At 29.8% G+C, this 6,044-nt stretch overlaps 1 long non-coding RNA gene across 1 annotated transcript; it reads left to right on the top strand.

Annotated features, from left to right (window-relative positions):
* Positions 1–3,947: 3,947 nt before the first annotated feature.
* On the top strand, positions 3,948–4,336 carry LOC122076290. The gene is made up of 2 exons (XR_006139476.1): positions 3,948–4,046; positions 4,146–4,336. It is a non-coding gene; the product is annotated as an uncharacterized LOC122076290 (long non-coding RNA).
* Positions 4,337–6,044: the final 1,708 nt, after the last annotated feature.

Here is a 6,044-nt window from a genome sequence, read left to right on the forward strand (position 1 = left end):
TTTTTATGCTAAGAATCAACAAATAGATTTGTATTAATCAGATAATAAAACCAAAACAATGAGAGAAAACACTATTGAGCTACTATTCCACCTTCGGCATGGCCATCAACAGAATAGAAACTCATTCAAGACTCAAAAAAATAAATAATAATAATAATAATAATAATAATAATAATAATAATAATAATAATAATAATAATAATAATAATAATAAATCAAGAAAACCTATATCTGGGTCTCAATTGAGCATCTTAGTTAACATCAGCTAAAACAGAATTTGGGGTAGCATCCCAAACTATAAATCTCATTGATTGAGGCATACTAGCTCCAAAACAATTGATTGACGTTCGTGCTAGATCTCATTGTCATGAAATGACTGCACCATTAGGTTGAATTAGTTAGGGTTTGCTTCTGCCCAATTTGCCATAGCAAGCTCTCATCCCTAGTACTGGTTGTTGGTGGGTCAGTTTCTGGTTGAGGTTTGAATTACTTAGGGCCCGTTTGATAACATTTCAAGAAACGCATTTCTTCCGTTTCTGTGTCCAGAAACGGCAGAAACAGAACAAAAACTGTTTGATAAAACTGTTTCGTTTCACTTGTTTCAGAAATAGAAATAGAAATTTCTACCTATTTATGGTTCAAGAAACTTGTTTCGCCGTTTCTGGAAATGACTCGCGGCCATTTTTTTCGCTGGTTACTATCGACTTCCAGAAACATGACTATCAAAGACCATCAATTCTATTTCTGTTTCTAAAAACGAAAATTTATGTTTCTACCGTTTCTTGAAATAGAAACTACAGAAATGTTATCAAATGGACCCTTAGGGTCTTCTGGAGCAGGCTCTGACCAGAACCTATGCCAAACCTTACTGGTTTCCATCCTTAAACCAAACCAGAAGAAGTGTGATAGCCCATGGTAGGATGAAAATACCATCCTTCCTGTATGGAAAGCTATTATACATGACCAACAAGATGTGAATAAGCCGACAGCTTTGTAATTTTACCCATAGTTTTCGACTTATACTTGTCCTAGCCCATGGTAGGATGAAAATGCTATCCTCTCAGTATTGGAAAGCTATTATACATAAGGATGTTAAATGGTTTTGTTTCAGTGTAAATGATTGGGTTCGGTTTGATGTATTATTTCTAAGGTAAAATTAAAACTGAACAGTTTAATAAATGATTTTGGTTTAAACGGTTCGATTTCAATTTTAAAAGTTTTATTAGGTTTTCTTAATTTTTTATCCAAACCTATTTTTTATATTTTATTTTTTTTTATTAAAAATTGATATAAATTAATATTGAATTGGTTTTTTTTTTTGTTCATATATATTTTTCTTTTAATAATTGTAAGGTTAAAATTTTTTATATATTTTTTAAAATTTTAATTCAAAAGGTTTAACTATTTTTTTAAAGGGTTTATTTATTCTTACTATAATTATTTATTATAACCATAAATAACTTACGTTATTATGTATATATTATTTGGTTTCTTAAACGGTTTTCTGACGGTTTAAAAAATTCAATTCGGTTTAAATCATTTACCTAAACGTTCTGAATTTTGAAATAAAAAAATCAAACCATTTATTGAGTGGGTCAGTTTGATTTTGATAAACAATTTTGGTTTGATTTTGACTTCGTTAAATAAATAAAAGAAAAGGCTGACAATTTTGCGAGTTTTCCCTATGGTTCTATGAAGATTTAAAAAAAAAAAAAAAAAAAAAATCTCAAAAACATCTCTAAATTTTTTTCATTTTAATTTATGTCTTATCAATGAGGTCAAGAACATGTATTGTCTTAGTTTTGGGAAAAAAAAAAAAACCAAAAGACTAAGGCCCTCTTTGCTATCGTTTTTCTTTTTGATTTTGTTCACAAAAATGGTTTTGGATGCATTTGGTATCATTTATGGAGCTTGTTTCTATTTAAAAAAAAAATTGGTAAAACACAAAAACCAAAAAGAGATCAAAAGTCAATTTATGTGTTTTGGCCAAAAATATTTTCAGTTATTTTTGCACTGAATTTTAATGAGCATGTGCTTAAAGACTCAATATGGAGGGGTAAAAAAGTCCTTTTCTTTGTAATTAGGAATCCAAGCCCTTGCCCTCTCTTCTTTAGTTCAAAGTGGAGAAAGAGAGTTATAAGAAAGATGGGTGAAAGGAATCTCTTTGCCCCATTTCTTTAAAAAACTATTTTGCACATAGAGATACCAAACTATTTCTCACAAAAAATCATTTTTGTCAAGTAGTTACCAAACATTTTTATGTTTTGACAAAAAATGATTTTTATTAATGATTTTTGTTACGTAGATAAAAATAAAAAGGAAAAATGATACCAAAGAGTGCCTAAGTTAGGGTATTCTTTTAACTTGTCATTGCACTTACTTAAAACTAGTGTTAATCTATTCCAATTAAATAGATGATAAATGACAAGCACTCCATGGATTCCAATAATTCATAAAATTTTCATTGATATTTTTCGATTTCTAGACTTTATTGAAAGAAAGAAAGAATAACAAACACCTAAAGGGGAAACAAAATACAAGAATAGAAAAAAGGCTACTTAAAGAAGCCATATCTACCATATATTGAGAAGACTATAATATTCTAGTAAAGAAATTTTAAAGGTTGCAAATATGAATAATTTACACTCTTGTTGCTATTGATAAATATGTGAAGCAATCTGAATGTAAATAATTATGAATAATTATTTTAAAGGTTGCAAATATAAATAATTTACACTCTTGTTTATGCTATTGATACATATGTGAAGCAATCTGCAATGTAAATAATTATTGTATATACATGGAGAGGTTTCCTACAATGTCGGAGTACTAGAAACCCCTAATAGGAATTGTTAAATGGGAGGGGGATCTCATATGAGAAAGAGTGTTGTGGGGCCCCCATTTATATGTGGGTGCATATAAAAGAATCCGCACATGGACAATGTACATATCCTTTACGTAAGCATTATTTTGGGTAAATCTTAATTTCATATTTCCTTCTAAGAATGTATTTGATTTGAGATACTCCAACATGCTTTTTGATTTTGACATCTATGCTTGACTCAATTGAATGAAAATTTGAATCTTAACAAGTGTGAATAATAAATTGTTAAAGAGAAAGCATATATGTTTTATAAATGAATTAATTGTGCTTGATCACGATATTATAAGGAAAAGAATAGATGTGAGGACTAAAATAGTTTGTTTCTATAGGAACTAATACTCATTTAGTTGGGAGAAGACTCAATCGAGTTGAGTTAAAAGCTGTAGTATTATATATACCATTTAATAGTATCAAGCCACTATCCGTATCTATGAACTCAAAACTCTTTGAACTGTTTGGAATTCAACCAAAGTTCTATATGAACATTATAGATCTCAAATTGATTACCATCACTCTAGAATTTTCCTTTTAGAGAAATACTTAGCAGAATGAAGCTCTATAAGATGACCACTAATAGATGACTACCCTAACAATTTTCACAATTAATGATTTAATTTGTAGAGGTTTTTCTTATTTTTTTTTTTTAATGATCAGAAGAGAACCCTAGAGATCTATTCTCCCTAGCCCTTTGAGATATACTACTTACATTTTATGTATGCATATCTTGTAGATATAAGGTTGTCACTATATTGGTATCTTAGAAACTTTATTGACACATGGATGGATTTCACTTATTGCATTTGGTCAGATTTAATTGACATTTCATTTTTATCCCTTTTGTTGTTATGTTGATTTAGATTGTTAGTCTGCCGATGACCATGTCAGAGGAGGACAATCGCTTGAATTTTTTTTTTTTTTTTTCTTTTGGTCACTGTATTACATTCATCATTTTAATATATTCTTTTGCTGACCTTTAGAAAAAAAAAAAAAAAAAAAGAGGAAGTGGACTTTCGTGCGCAGATAAGTGTGTTAGAAAAATAACATTTTATTTATCATATTGTGCAGGTTTTTCTGGATCCTAGTCGTACCCACAGATTTAAATCCAAGAAGTACGTCCTTGAATTTTTTGAGAAACAAAAAGAATCAAATGTGGCGGAGTGAGGTGAATAATGATTCTTTTATAATCACACTTACAATTTCAAATCATATCTATTCTGATTGATTCCATCTTGGTTTTAAAGATAAGTGCTTAATTGATCAGGTCATTCAATTTGGATCAGTTTTCAAGGGGCACATGTATGATCTATTATATAGTGGTTTGGTGATATTTGTTAATATTAGGGTTTCATCACTTGGATTAGGCTGATCAGTTTCTCCAGGACCCATCTGATTGACCTATGATTGTGAACCATAAATCCTTGGATTTATATATTTTTATTTTCTGTTTCCTTATTTTCTTTTTTCATGCGCTTGCAGGAGGTCATATCACTCTCTTTTTTGGAGTGGAATCTATTGCCTATATAATTTAGAATTTCAATTTGTTTTCATTTGAATGAGTTGCAGAATGTTGGTAGTGATCTAATAATTTATTTTGTTTTGATTTGGACCAGTTGCAAAATGTTGGTAGCCTTTCAAGATTTTAAATCTTTTTAATTTGAACTAGTTGCAGAATGTTAGTAGTCAAGAATTTATTTCATTTTAATTTAAACCAATTGCAGAATGTTGATTTGATGTCTTTACTTCTTCATGTAAGATAAAATGTACTTTTAAGGATCTTTAATTCAAGTGTAAAAATTCAAGGTGTAAGTTTGACCCTGACAATCGAGCCCTCCCTGTCCACCTAGAGCCTTAACAGAGCATGTGTTAAGATTTCTGACCTTGAGGATGGGTTAGGATTGAAAAACATTGACCTAGGCTGAGGTTAGGCCGGTCCTGGGTTTAGGCTTAGGCCCAATCATACTCAGCCTTGTCCAACCCAATCATGATTTATATAATATAATTTAAGATTATCATCCTATCATTTTATTCTGAATAATGAGATTCGGGTCACTAATTCTTATGATCAGGTGTTCTAAATATCTATTATTGTGTTGTATTTCATATTTTTAATTGTGTATTGATGGTGTTTTGATAACTCTACAATAATTTTGATCAAAGTTTTAACAACTTTCTTTGTTTACTCTAGATTAAAATATAACTATTGAGATGTATGATCCTCTATCACATGAACTAACTCATATTCTACCAAACAATAAATAATAATATATTGTACTTCATTAGACATTATGACACCACAATTGCAAAAACAGGAGTATCTGGAGCCATTGAGGAATTTCCTACTCATATTATTGAGGAGATTAGATGTGATTCTTTCTCCAAATCAAGATTTAGATTCTACAGATAGCTTTGGAGGATCATGCTAATGGCAATGCCGAAGGTGGGGTCCTTTCTTTAGCTACGGATTCTTTGATGTATCTTTATATATTTTTCTCTTCTACATTTTAATACAATTCTGATTTCTAACAAAAAAAAAAAAGACATTATGACACCTAAGAATGATTTTAAAAGACCCTTTAAAATCTATAATTTGTGGATTAAAATTTTCTTCACCAATAATTGAAAAAATATTAATGGGTGGAACTTCTAGGGGCAAGGACAACTCTTTTTTTTTTTTTTTAACTAGGAAAGAGGCAAGGGCAACTCAGTACATTAGATTATAGTTAATAACGTTTGATTTCAAAAGAAAACTTTCTCTGGTTGAACATTGCGTCCACCATTAACTTCTATCAATTGTTCTGTTGTCACATCATGGAAAAAAAACGAAAGTTCTTAATTTGTTTCCATTCTTCACGTGTTTGACAAACATGTGCTACTCTCACTATATTCATAGATTTGACAAGAGAAATGTGAATGAAGTAAGATTTTGAAATGCCTTTGAAGCTTTTTTTAATGTGAAAAATCAATTCATTTTAGCTCTTAACTTCTATTTGTATGGTAACTTTTTTTTTCTCGGAGGTTTGCTGCTAAACGGTTTGTTTTTGTAATTTTTCTTTTTATTAATATATTTTTCCTTGCTCATCTTAAGTAAAAATATTTGTTTGGTACTCTAATAATATAAAGATTAGCTGTATACAACTTACGGGAAAGTACTCATTTGATC

Source organism: Macadamia integrifolia, chromosome 1, assembly GCF_013358625.1.
Source record: "Macadamia integrifolia cultivar HAES 741 chromosome 1, SCU_Mint_v3, whole genome shotgun sequence".
Taxonomy (NCBI): Eukaryota; Viridiplantae; Streptophyta; class Magnoliopsida; order Proteales; family Proteaceae; genus Macadamia; species Macadamia integrifolia.